The sequence below is a fragment of the Pinus tabuliformis genome, chromosome 1_2 (assembly GCF_031772625.1).
Source record: "Pinus tabuliformis cultivar Carrire ecotype Pingquan chromosome 1_2, CPIR1, whole genome shotgun sequence".
Taxonomy (NCBI): domain Eukaryota; kingdom Viridiplantae; phylum Streptophyta; class Pinopsida; order Pinales; family Pinaceae; genus Pinus; species Pinus tabuliformis.
This window is the reverse complement of record NC_142298.1, coordinates 1,270,009,202-1,270,024,518: the sequence shown is the minus strand read 5'-3', so window position 1 is coordinate 1,270,024,518 and position 15,317 is coordinate 1,270,009,202.

Sequence of the window (15,317 nt, the reverse complement as noted above, 5' to 3'; positions counted from 1 at the left end):
AATATTCTACAATGATTTTAATTAAATATAATCTAGTATGTATATTTATTTATGCTTTTACTATAACTCACATTGTTTTTTTATTTAGGAAAACAAACAACAATGTTTTAAGTCCATAGTAATCACATAGTGAAGACATACAAAATCATACATTGTCTTTATAGTAAACTATAAAATAAGTCTCTCACTCAATTAGAAATATCACATAGTCTAAATGTCAAGCATGGCTCATGAGTTACCAATGTCATAATCAAAGGTATATATCCAATATGTAAAACTTTCAAATTCCCCTTTTTTGGGTTATTTTTATATAATTATTCATTTTTTTTTGGGGCTATTTTTATATTTATAAATTTTAGAATGGTTAGTAAATTTTATATATATAAGTGATGTTCAATATTTAATATTATTAAATATCTTAACTTAATGTTATTTAGTATGATTTTGTTCATTAAATATTTTTTGTTTATAAATTTTAGAATAATCATTAAATTTTATATACAAGTAAAATTTACTATTAAATATTAATATTAATATTAATTTTGACTTAATGTTATTTAGTATTTGACTTTGTTCAAATTGATAAGACTAATTTTTAAAATTTAGCATAGCTCACAAATTCATTTTTTAATATTATTAAATATTCACCTAATGTTATTTAGTAGTATTTGAATTTGTTTATGTTTGTGAACCTAATTTTTCGAATTTAGCTCAACTCACCAATTATATGTGTCTTTAGATAGTCGCTTCAATTTGATTCGACTATAGAGCTTGGAGGTAGCGTCCATTTGGTTTTCTATGAGGATTTTCCAATGACATTGGTCGTTTGTGCTAGCCCATCATGTTGTAGAATAGAAAGAAGTCAAAAAGTTTCTAGCGACTCTATTTTAGATTAAGGTGATTTAATACAATAAATAAAATTCGAACATATTTTTAAATTATAAAAAAAAAAAAAAAAAAAAACATATTAAAATTGTAAAAATCACTATATTTTACACTAAATTGTTGAATTACTTTTCAAATTTCAAATTAGTACACAGGTACCTCTGTTAAAAATATATAAACCTTACCAAAAAAAACATTAAAGTGAATATACCACAATTAATAGTGAATGTAAAGGGTTACAATTAATATACAACAATTAAGACTGAAAGCATAGAGTGTACAATTCTGAGCAACTAGGCTTCGCAGGGACACGACCCTTTTTAACTGTTTATGTTTTTCAAGGGTCAGCAGGGGAGGCCTCCGAAACATTGTATGCAGGAAAAATAATATAAGCATCTATCTCATCCCAAACATTGTATTCAGGCATAATAATATAAACGGCTATCTCATCCGGGACTACGATACAGAAAATGCAAAAAAATAGTATGTTAGTCATTAAAAATTTTGTGACTTTTTTATTAGAAAAGAAAAAGAGCTATAAATTTTATATTTAAAAAATAATTTTTTTTAAAATCAAATTTTCACATTTTCATGATTTTATTGGATTACAAACATTAAGTTCACTACAAAATGAATCTATTGGATTACAATCATTAAGTCATTAGGTTTAATGATAATAGTTTATTTAGAATTTAATTAAAATAAATTTTCTGATTAATTTACATATTTATTGTGAAATAAATTTGGATCCTAAAGGATAGTAATTAAGATATTAATTTACTCCGGATGAGATTTAAGTTGACCGGACAGGGGCTGGTACAAGGACTGTGGAGTGGTTATGGCACTTGGCGCATGACACAATCATTGAATGGTTATAAGGATTCGCAAGGCCATCGGTTCAGCTGGAACACCAGGTGTGCAGTGAAGGAGTGAAGGAGTTAAGCCTCGCACGCTCCAGCATGCAGCAGAGAGCATGAGCCATCAATGGAGCAGTTATGGGAGGATACTCCCGAGACAAGGCAAGGAACGTTTCATTGGCTCTGTCGCTCCCTCAGGCATACCTTCGATCCTGCAAAGAATTTCAGGGAGCATGAGGGGAATTGGATCCTGGCATTGATGGTCTTGGCCTTCCCTCCAAGGCTAGTTTTACTCCTCCCCATGTATCGTTCAGGTATTGCAAACTGGTCTTCTCATTCTCATATCTTGGCAACTGATTTATTTGTATGGTCTTTGGTTTCGCACACGAGCAAGGATTCAACGCACCAGAAGGAAGGGTCCAAGCTCGGCAAAGGAGGCTCAACAAGTAGGCAAAGCAGTTGCCAAGATATTACTCTGCAGCTACAATCCCGGACTTGGGCCATCGCCAATTGCAGGATGCCTCTACTGAGACCAAGAATGGGCAACCACAAGGGGCAGTCGAGAAGGGCCCCAATTCAATTGTCCTCCAGCAACTTGCCAGGGACGCGCAGGCTTTCTTCTCCCACCAAAAGCGGAAGATCTCGTGCCTCTAGCTCTCCGCCTGGACCTATCCCTACCTCTGGCTCTTCCATATTTACCCTTGACAATGCTTTAAATAGTCCCAAGATCACTGCCTATTTTATAGTGGTTTTTCAAGAAGAAAGTCAAGTTGATGATTTAAGGACTCATGTAGGGAATTCAAGGGAAATCCCGGATCCCTCTTCATCATTTCAGCTGGCTGCCGAAAATGCCCCTCAGCAGGAAACAAATGAACAAGTGGGAAGAGCACAGGAGGGATGATGGTTGATCCGGGTGATGGTTGATCCGCGTCCCATGGCTCAGAATGAGACTCAAAGAGAGGAATTACCTAATATGGGCTGGTTTCGAATCATAGAAGAGCCCATTGATGAATAGCAAATCCATCCACCCTTCTTTTTCTAGTAGAATGCCCCTCACCACTGGCACGGCTGCAAGGTCACTTGGTTCTGGGATCTTTGGTATCGTTTAGTTTATTTTGAGTTTTGAATTGTCTTATGTTTCAGATCGTTCCCTGAGTGGGACACAAAATTAGACAATTTTCAAATGTGTTTGTTCTGGACAAACCTGCCTCCTACAGTTCTTAGGTCATGATGTAAATTCATTGTTACCCGTTAATATAACAAATATAATTTTACCTAGAAAAAAAAAAAGATATTAATTTACACATTTATTGTCAAATAAATTTGGATCCTAAAGGATAGTAATTAAGATATAAATTTACACATTTATGTTAAATAAATTTGAATTCCAAATAAATCTTTTAATATCTTTCGATCACTTAAAACATAATTCTGATATAAAGTATCTAGTTTTTTAGATTATAGTTAGATTTAAGCATTTTGTTATTCTTATTACTAGATTTTATTTATATGTTTTCCCAATTCTTAATACTAATAAATACTAATAAATTTGATGCATTATCTTATTATTATAAATCTATAGATAAATGAATAGGGTATCTTCTTGTTTTCTAGGAAAAATTTATTTCAAGTGCTTAAAATATTGGGAAAAAAATAACAATATGTTACTCTTATAAATGTATACTCTCAGATTTTTACTTTATTAAAATTTGAAAAGTCAAATTTTTAGGGTATCCAAATTTGGTAATTATGCTTTAAATCCTCTCATCCTGTCAAATCAAACATAATTTGGTAACTATGCTTCAAATGAGACATGAGATGGACTCACATATTTGTATAATTGATAATAAAATTTTGTAATAAGGTTTTAACTTGAAAGTCCTATATACCAATAACAAGATTACAATAGGGTGAGAGTCAATTTAGTGACACTGGATTGGATATTTGTATAATTGATAATTCAAGTTTTGTAATAAGGTTTAACTTGATTGTAGAGCCCAATACACCAAGACTACAGTAGGGTGAGAATCAACTTTATGACAAGGGTGGGATATTTCTATAATTGATAATAAAATTTTGTGCACTTTATCATTTTATAATAATAATAAGAGAGTGAACATTTGAACTAATAATATTTGAGATAAATGAATTTATTTATTTTTAATTAAAAAAGAATTAACAGCTAGTCATTTCAAAACTAAATGTATTATATCTTGTCTGATTAAGGTATAATAAAAACATACTTAGCCAAAATTAATTTATGTAATGAGTGATTGACTCATCCCTCATGACAGAAAATAAATTTATTTAAGATGACAGAAAATAAATTTATTTAAGTATTATTCACATTTTTTCATAAAACACAACACATAAAAGTCACCTTACAACCAATCAACCATTATCTTTTCAATAAACACAATTTTCCTATAATAATAAAAATACGCTTCAAGAAATTAACAGAAAACAAAAAAATTAAACCATTAAAAAAAATATATGTACACCATTTTCCAAATACTAATCAATCCAATTCAAATTGAAACTAACACATCCTTTGTTTCAACATTGGAAAAAAAAAGAGAAATAAGGCTTATATGAACTGCCTTTATTAATATAGTCTATTCATAATAATAATAAAAAAATGATAATTAAGAAAAGAATGATAAGATGGACTAAAATCAAAATCTGATTAAGAAAAGAATGATAAGATGGACTAAAATCAAAATCTGGTTACGACTGCTTTCCAGTGAAAATTGGTATCCATGTACCCGCCCCCTGGACAACCTGGTAACATCAACAATTCCTTTGTTCTTGTGTTATATTCCACCATATTCTCACTACCCCTCAGCATAAGCCATATTGTCTCGTCACCCTCTCCTACAACAAGAAAATCTGTCCCTTCTGAGGATTTAATCATATCTTCAATCACTTCAACCTCGATGGTATCAATCATCTCCCACTCCCTCACAAATTTCGATATACCCAACGAAAAATGGCGGACTATGGGTAGTTTCCCAAACATCCCTTCCCCTGACTCATCTTCCTTCAGTCTAGCCACCAATATAAATCCAAAATCAGAAGCTGCATCCTTACAGGGGAGCACAATGGGTAGTGCGCCTGCATTACTTTTTAAGTCTATTGTTGCCGGGACATTCCGACACAGCTTTCCGTTAACGCTCACATGTTGCTGGTTGCCACATGAATAATCAAATAATTGGAAAGTAGAGGAAATACAGGTAACGTTATAGCCACGGCGAAAACTCGAAAGAGGAGATGGAAAACGAGCCGAGGAGAGAGGAACACCGTGGAAGAAAAGTTGTTCTACTGTCCAGAGCTTCGTGTCGGAAGAATATCCAGCAACGTGGACACAACTTTCCCCTGTCATCTTATCCTTACAATTCCCAAACAAATAAACCAGAAAACCACTTGACATCGGATAGACTATCATCTCCGCTGTTCCATAAACAATGAGAGATTCAAGGTCTTCCGTGCTTGGTAAAATCGTCGGCAAACTTATGACTTCGGCTATAAGAGGATTAACAAGAAATAATTTGAGGTCAGACCGGGCTACCAAAAATAAGCCACGACAAGCAGCTTTCACGCCTAATGTCTTCATTCCCAACTCTTCCCAATCACAAGGAATCTTGAACAGAAGCCAGCGCCTTGAGGCAATGCTAAAAGCCCACATATCTAAGTTATTGTTATTAATTACAATGAACTTCTCATTTTTTACATTCACACGCTGGAATTGCTGGGAAGCAGCAACAACAGCCCAATCATCGCTTATAGATCGAGAGACTAAAATATCTGTCCTTCTCATTCTGGAAAGAATGTTCTTCAATATTTCATCTGGAAAATGAACGAGTTGATCAGCGTTCCGTTTACTTTTTTCGACAAGGGCTTCAGAATCATTGTCAGATGTGCCTTTTGTAATCCTAAAGTTGTAATAGCGATTAAATTCTCGAATCAGAAGCTCCATTGGAAACTTTTGTGCAAAGCGAGTGACAGCTTCTCTCCATTCAGGGGTGAAGACGGATCTTAATTTGGGGTCGTCTGCAAAACGCTTCCTCTTGCTTCCGCTTTTGTAATCTTCATCTCTTTTCTGCGACATGAATTCTTCTATCATTAGAAAGATTGCGCTATCAAACCCCGAAAACTCTTCTTTACCGCGGCTCTCCATATTCAATTGCCAACAGGTCGTAATTTGTGGCGAAGAACACTAGTGACTCCGATGTTGATCTGTATGCTTATATTGAATCTCTGGTAAGATTTTTCGTTTTAAGCAGAAGTTAGGGCTATATGATTATTATATATAGCAATGCTTATATAGAGGGTCGTTGGGTGTTCCGTCGACCCTACCCGTGGCCGATTACGCCCATTTTAGAGGGTGATCTTTACACCGACCCCATGTACACGCGTCCATAACCACAACTTTCACGTTGGTCGTCTGTCCATGTTAAGAAATATGGAATAATGCCTCTTAATATCACTATTTTTTTTTAATGGAGACAGTTTTTACATTTCCACTCAATTTTAATAACCAAATGGTCCGCTTACTATTTATATTTAATTTTAATGGGAAAATTGTTATTTAATTTTAATAGTGAAATCTTTTTTCTTTATTGATTATTTTTGTTTTTTTAATAAAATTTTAATAGTTAATTGGTATTCTTTTTTACTAAAGATTTTTTAATTTTCATTTTATATCTTATTGGACTTGATAATGAGTGAAAATGAGTGAAGTGTTATTTTTATAATACAAAACAAAAATGAATATATATATATTTGGGTATTTGAATTCGCCTAGATTCATCTTAACTCCAAAGAGCAATCAAATCTCTTAAAGTGCAAACTTGTTTAAGAGAAAAAAAGGAGATTTGATTCCTCTGGGTGTTTGGTAGATTTCTAGTTAAGATGGATCTAAAATAGTTCAATTATTAATTATAAATAACAATATTTAACTAGCAACTGCACCAAATGTTGCAAAGAAATAGCACTAACTGAGTAGCATATGAAATAAGAGCATAGATGAAGAGAGATGTGATATTCTACGGGATCTAGATGTTGCCAAGATTTTTTCTTTGAAGGATAAATTACAACCTCTAACAACAAATAGTAAATGAATTTAACTTTACAACATGTTTACAAATGCCTATATGAATGAAATTCCCTAATTTTAGGCCTATATGGATGGATTCCCCAATTCCATGAGGTATTTGGCCTCTCAACATGTTCTATGATAGGTCTAGTTGAAGTAACTTCACACATTTCCCCATAGTTACAGGTATTTTATCAAACTACCAAATGACCCCAATTCACTACAATATATCATCTCCAAATCTACTCTCTTCATTATAGCTCTGCAAAATCCAAAATTTAATGATCAATCAATGAAATAAGTGTGAGAAAAATATGGGGGTGCTTATAGATGGCAGTTAATTAAAGTTTGGGGTGTGACTTACTTCCATTTTTCCTTTATCTTCCACTTCTTTCTACTTCAAGCATGTGTTGCTTTATTAGTGGATTTACTCACAAACCCATAAATATAGAAACTAGGATTTACTCACAAACCCATTAATATAGAAAGTAAACTAGTTTATCGACCTAGGTCAAACACTAATTCAATACTCATACTCACTAAATCGATTAAACAAACCTATGCGAGTGTATCCTGGCCAAAGCTCAAAACACCAATGTGGAAATAGTTGAAGCTCAGAAAAAAATGATGCACAACCTTTTCAATAAGCTCAAGATTAATGAAGAGGCCACACCTCCCCTCTTTATGGATGAAGAGAACAAGTAAACCCTCGGTATTTGGAAGCAGAAAAGACAAAAAAAAGAAAAATAGGGTGGAAAAAGAATCAAAAAATCATAACGACATCAAGGGCATGAAAGTTTAAGATAGTGCACGAAAGAATGGATAGATCTCCTTTCATTTCTCTGATCATATTTTCAATCATATATATGCATATGAAAGCAAAAAATGTTCATATTCTCAGTTTATTTCAGTTCTTATCCTCGGTTCGCAAGATCCCAATTTTGTATGTAACCAAAGTCAATCCCTCTTTCCTAGCTTTTTGTATCTTTATCTTTATTTGAGTTGATATGGTATGGTTTCTGAATAGTGTTATGCTCAAAAGAAAACTGATAAAACACTTTTCACATCAACAAGGGTATAACATATGTTGGCCTTTATTTATACACCCTTCAAATTTTGATCCATTACAACTATGCCTATTAATTCAAAATTGTAGCTAAAAGCATGAGCTACATACAATGCATGTATTCCTCACAAAGGATGCAAAGTAAATATATAACTAACACATTTCTGAAACCCTCTGATACAAACCTATACCAAAAAATATAAGATAAATCATGCTTGACGAAGAACGAAACAACATATGGTGTCCTTTACTTAACAATCGAAATGCACACTAAGAATAGGTATTCAGCTCATTGTGCTTAAATCATCAAAGTGAAATATCTTTGAACATAGAGGAATAAGATATATACACTTCATCACCTCGAGTGAATAAAACCATGTTAGATCAAGTATCCAACAAAAGATGAGTTACTTTCAAAAAAATACCTTAGAAAACTTTGTTTCAACCGAGTTTGGTTTAAAATCAAATCATAAAAATAGCTAAAGAGCCTCATATCTTCTACAACCAACTTGCATCGAAAAACTTGTTTCCTTATTACGTGCCACTCTTCATCCTTCCTCGACGAAGTAAGCAATGAAATTAGTATTAAGTTCCCAATATTCATATAGGTTGTGAAAAATTTGATAAAGACGTAAATAGTTGAATATGATTGTCGAGTGCACAGAGTTTCCTCTCTTCTCACAGTTTTAATAAAGATGTTGAACACTTGTATTCGGAGAAAACTGTTGGAATTTTTTATAATTCTAAACAAAACTGAAAAAACAAAACAATACTCTGTTTTAACACAACGGAAATAAAAATCGTTTGCGGAATACGATGTTTCAGGAACGCGGAAACTGGTGTTTCAGCAACGCAGTTTCGTTAGATGCTGTTTGCAGTGTAATAGCGTTGGTGTTTCAGCAACGCTGAAACTGTGTATCATCAACATGCTCTTTTCACGTCAACATTATTTTCTGCTTACGGTGTAACAACAACGTGCAACGATGTAACAACAACGTAAAAATAACTTGTATTTATAAACAGTAAACCAACTGATACAAATTCGTCTTCCTCACATAGAGGGATTTTCACAAAAGATTATGCTGAAAATAATCTTCCTCTTGACATAGGGATTACATTATGAATGCTTCAGTTCCACAAAACAGTTTCTCACTATCTCAGAGAATTACAGCTTCAGCCACACAGTTTGTTGCTGAAACACACAGAGAGTTGTTGTTACAACGTGTAGAATGCATTGCTGCTCCAAAACACAGCGACTCTGTTTTCTTGCTGTTTTTCTGCTCTGCCTGCTTCTCTGTCTTTTTTCTACATTCTTCTAACTTTTAAACAGAACTACTGTTCATTATATTTATAGGAAAAAACATATTTGAGTTTAAACAATAGAATAATACAAATATCTTCTAACGCTTATCTGCGTATTGAATGCAGCAAGCGGTGATGCCTTTTGAAGAAATGAAGTCGACTGTTGCAGGGGAATTTAATGCTGAAAATTTAATGCATATTAATGTGGAAAATATCAAGCATGACTTTGAAGCATCCGACAGTCTCGAATATCTACAACAAATCAGATTTCTGTCCAGTTATTTATGTTGCAGTTGGAATTAAATTCCAACACTCTCCCTTAATTTCAACTACTGCATACCGAGTCATTTCCTGAAATGATCAAAACTTTTCTTTGCTAATATTTTTTTCAAGATGTCATCTAGCTGATCCTCTGTTCTGCAGTTCTGCAAAACAATCTCACCATTGTTAACCAATTCATGTATGAAGTGAAATTTTGTGTCTATGTGCTTTGTCCTTTTATGAAAAACAGAGTTTTTAGATAATGCTATTGCTGAGCTATTGTCACAGTAAATGGTTGTGCCTTTTTCTTGTTCATGACACAAGTCTTTGAGAACTCTTCTCAGCCACACTAATTGGCATGCTGCTGTTGTTGCTGCTGCATACTCTGCCTCTGCTGTTGACAAAGACACAACTGGTTGCTTCTTGGAAGCCCATGAGATGGCTCCCGAACCCATATGAAACACATATCCCGATGTGCTTTTCCTATCATCAACACTTCTAGCCCAATCACTGTTACTTTAACGTGTCAACATGAAACTTTCAGAAGAGGAGTATAAAATACCAAACCCCTTCGTTCCATTCACATACCTTAGAATCCTCTTGGCTGCCTGCCAATGAGTCTCTTTCGATCTTTCCATAAATCTGGAGATTAAACTCACAGCGTGCATAATGTCTGGCCTAGTTGCAGTCAAGTACATAAGGCTGCCAACTATGCTCTTGTACAATTTTGGATCAAAATCCTTGTTGTTGTCTTCTTTGGTCAATTTCAACCCCATTACAGTTGGAGTCACAACTGCCTTGTTGTTCTGCATGTTAAATCTCTTCAACATTGCTTCTAGATATTTATCTTGAGAAATGAAAACACCATTTTCACTTTGGTCTACTTCAATTCCAAGAAAATATCTTAAGAAGCCCAAGTGAGTCATTTCAAATTCACTTTTCATGACTTCTTTAAAATCAACAATGAGAGAAGCATCATTGCTAATAAAAATCAAATCATCTACATATAAAACAACAATAATAATCTTACTGTCATTCTGTTTTATGTAGAGTGTGGGTTCACCATCAGACTTGTCAAACCCATTCTCAATTAGATAAGCATCTATTCTGCTATACCATCCTCTTGGAGCTTACTTCAGCCCATAAAGAGCCTTCTTCAGTTTGTAGACTTTATGCTCGTGGCCTTCAACTTCATAGCCCGGAGGTTGATCAACATAAACCTCTTCTTTTAACACTCCATTCAGGAATGCAGATTTAACATCCATCTGATAAATCTTCCACTTGTGTTGTGCTGCAATAGAAAACAATGTTCTGACTATTTCGATCCTTGTTACTGGTGCAAAGGTTTCATCATAGTCTTTGCCTTGTTGCTGCTTGTAGCCTTTCACAACAAGCCTTGCTTTGTGCCTATCAATCTTGCCTTCAACATTGCTTTTGGTCTTATAGACCCACTTAATTCCAATGGCATCTTTGCCTTCAGGGAGGTCCACTAACTCCCATGTTTTTCTCTTCTCAATTGCACCAATTTCTTCATTCATTGCTTCAATCCATTTATCTTCATTTATAGCATCTTCAAAATGAATTGGGTCATCAACATGACAATACAAAGCGAATAATGAATTCAAACTGGTATTGTTACTTACCTCTCCTTGTTCATAAATCTCATTCAGATTTCTGAATCTTGGTCTTCTTGGTGTACTTGGAGTTCCATCCGAACTTGAGGGTATTTCTGATCCATGTGGTGTGCTTGGAGAAGCACTTCCTTGACCTCTCAAGGTTGTTCGAATTCCAACTTGTGGTGTGGTTTGTTGTACTTGTTGTGGTGGAGGAGGAGCCACCAAGGAAGGATTATTTGTTGCTGTCCCTTCCTCTTCTTCTTCTTGAGACACTATTGTCTTCACGTCTTTGCCTACTATCAATTTCTTAGTGGATGGATTATAGAGTTTGTATGCTTTTGACTCATCACAATAGCCAATAAAGACACACTTCTCCCCCTTACTGTCAAGCTTATGCCTTAGCTGATCTGGTACATGTGCATATGCTACACAACCGAATACTCTCATGTGAGTGACAGTTTGCTTTTGACCACTCCATGCCTCTTCTGGTATTTTGTTCATGACAGCTTTAGTTGGGCATCTATTCAAGATGTAAACTGCGCAAGTAACAGCTTCTGCCCAATACTCATGTGGCAAGTGTTTTGCCTTTAGCATACTTCTGACCATGTCAAGAATGGTCCTATTTTTCCTTTCAGCAACACCGTTTTGCTGAGGTGTATACCTTGCGGTGAACTGCTTTTGTATGCCATTCTCTCTGCAAAAACGCAGAAAGTCTTTGGAGATGTACTCTCCTCCCCTATCTGTTCTGAGCACTTTGATATAATGCCCATGCTGCTTCTCAACAAGAGTTTTGAAGTGCCTGAATTTCTCAAACACTTCACTCTTCTGTTTCAGCATATACACCCATGTCTTTCTGGTGTAATCATCAATGAAAGTTAAAACATATTTATTTCCAGCAAATGATGGTATTTGCATCGGTCCACACACGTGAGAGTGAACAATTTCCAAGGGTGCTTTTGCCCTTATACTCTTTCCTGCTGGAAAGCTTTCTTTGTGTTGCTTGCCCAAGATGCAACCTTCACAAAGGCTGTCCGGTTTCTCAATCAATGACAATCCCTTTACCATTCCCTTTCTGTGTAACAGATTCAAGCCTCCGAAATTGAGATATCCAAATCTCAAGTGCCACAACCAATTCTCATCTTTCACTTGATCCTGAAAGACTTCTTGTGTAACAGCTGTAATAGTTCTTCCTTCCTTCAAATCTTCCCTGAGTTTGAGAGGAAACATTCTATTGTTGGTCATCTGCACCTGTGCAATGATCTTCTTACTTGGAGGTATGTCTCTAATTGTACACAAATCATCTTTGAGGAACACATTGTAACCTTTGTTAATGAGCTGTCCAATGCTCAAAAGATTACATTTCAGACCAGGTACATAGTATACCTCTGGCACAATCATCTGTTCTCCATTTCTTGCTCGGATACTGACTCTGCCATTACCCTTGATAGATATCTTACTATCAGTCCCTGTTGTTACCTCAGATTTCACATTTTCATCCAAATTGGCAAAAATTGCAATATTTCCAGTCATGTGATTACTACAACCTGAGTCTAAGAACCAAAAATCCTCTTGTTTGTCTTGTGCAATGTTACATGTTAACAACACGTTCTTTGGATTCTTATCTTCTTCATTTGAAAAATTAGCATTCTGCCTACTATTCATGTCATTTTGTTTTTTTTTTTACATTCATTTGCATAGTGCCCATATTTCTTACAATAATGACATTGGACTTGGAATTTGTCATACCTTTGTCCATGAGCTTACTGTTTGCTTGAACCTTCATTTTGGTTCTCATTGCAGCTCCTTCTGCTTGTGCTTGCAGGGTTATTTCTGCCTCTATTTTGGCTTCTTCCACGACCTCTATTATTTGCTCTGCCTCGACCTTTTCCTTGGCCAAAAGACATTTGAGTCTTGAATGCTTGCTCAAGAAAGGAATTTGTTCCTCTACTTAGTCTGTGTTCATGAGACAAAAGAGAAGCACTCAGCTCATCTACCGTGAACTGTGAGAGATCTTTCGTTTCTTCTATTGCTACCACAATAGATTCAAACCTTGAGGGTAAAATTCTCAAGATCTTCTCTACAATCCTCCTTTCTTCAAGAATCTCACCATGAGATCTTATCTGGGTTATCAACCTAATAACCGGAGTGAAAAATGAATCTATTGTATCAGATTCCTTCATGTTGAGTGTTTCAAAGTCTCTCCTCAACATCTACAACTTTGTAGTCTTCACCTTCTCCATGCCTTGATAGGCAGTTTTGAGAATATCCCTACCTCCTTAGATTTTGTTGTTGCTGCAATCCTAGGAAAAACACTTTCATGTACTGATTGGAAGAGAAAAAGAGGGTTTTGGCATCCTTCTTCCTGTCGCTCTTCAATTGGTCTCTTTCTGCTACTGTCAAAGCAGCCAACGCTGTTGCATCTACAAGTTCAGCATAGCCAGTTTCAACCAGCTCCCATATTCCTTGAGAAGCAAACAATGCTTTCATTGTTATGGACCAATAACTGTGATTTTTCCCATTAAACTGTGGCAGTTGGGAATTTGTCAAACCTGTTCCAGCATCTGCCATCTTAACCTGTATGAATAAAGAAGAGATACTGACTGTATAAATAAAACCAACAAAAACTTTCTCTGCTGGAGAAAATCTGCTCAATAAGCTTCTTACAGCTCCTACAATGAAAAACAAACTCTGTTTTTGACTCACTAAGTGCCTAGACCAGCTCTGATACCATGTTGGAATTTCTGATAATTCTAAACAAAACTAAAAAAACAGAACAATACTCTGTTTTAACATAGCGTAAATAAAAATCGTTTGCGAAATACGATGTTTCAGCAACGTGGAAACTGGTGTTTCAGCAATGCAGTTTTGTCAGTTGTTGTTTGCAGTGTAACAACATCGGTGTTTCAGCAACGCTGAAACTTGTGTATCAGCAACATGCTGTTTTGACATCAATATTATTTTCTTCTTACGGTGTAACAATAATGTGCAACGGTGTAACAACAACGTAAAAATAACTTGTATTTATAAACAGTAAACCAACTGATACAAATTCGTCTTCCTCACATAGAGGGATTTTCACAAAAGATTATGCTGAAAAGCATCTTCCTCTTGACAGAGGGATTACATCAGGAACGCTTCAGTTCCACAAAACAGTTTCTCACTATCTCAGAGAATTACAGCTTCAGCCACACAGTCTGTTGCTGAAACACACAGACAGTTGCTGTTACAGCCTGTAGAATGCATTGCTGCTCCAAAACACAGCGACTCTGTTTTCTTGCTGTTTTTCTGCTCTGCCTGCTTCTCTGTCTTTTTCTACATTCTTCTAACTTTTAAACAGAACTGTTGTTCATTATATTTATAGGAAAAAACATATTTGAGTTTAAACAATAAAATAATACAAATATCTTCTAACGCTTATCTGCGTATTGAATGCAGCAAGCGGTGATGCCTTTTGAAGAAATGAAGTCGGCTGTTGCAGGGTAATTTAATGCTTAAAATTTAATGCATATTAATGTGGAAAATATCAAGCATGACATTGAGGCATCTAGTAGTCTGGAATATCTACAACAAATCAGATTTTTGTCCAGCTGTTTATGTTGCAGTTGGAATTAAATTCCAACAAAAGCAACAAGAACTGTTGAGATGTGGCGGGGAAGACCGGGGTGGTGTATTTTTATCCATCAATAGTCAGTTTGCATGATGATCACCACTGTAGAAAATCTCCTTAGAAAATAGTACGAAGAGAATCCACTAAAACCAATCTCTACATTATAGGGGAAAATTGCAGAATGCATAAAATAGTTTGGAGGAATTTACAAAAGGATGAGAGGAAGTGCAAGTAATGTAGGCGCCCTTGTCAAGACATTCAATTAGATATCTTATTGTAATTTCTTCAGATAAAATACTGATAAAAAATTTAAAAACTTAGTTTTATTGAGTCTAAGACAAACATAATATCCTCAAAGCATATAAAGCACTTAGTTTTATTTGAGTTTAGCTCACCCAAATTTAGGAAAACTTACTTTTATTTGAGTTTAGCTAACCCAAATTGAGGAAAAGCTACAAAACATAACCATTCAATTCGCTTCCCAGAGAGACAAAATTGGTGATTAAAGTTTTCAGATAGCTCGAAAAGCAAGAGAAAAAATGGAACCCTACTTTCCTGAAGTTGTTGACCGAAGCCTGCCTAATTTGGCCTTAAGCTTGGGGTGAAAATATAACAAAACAAAAAACAA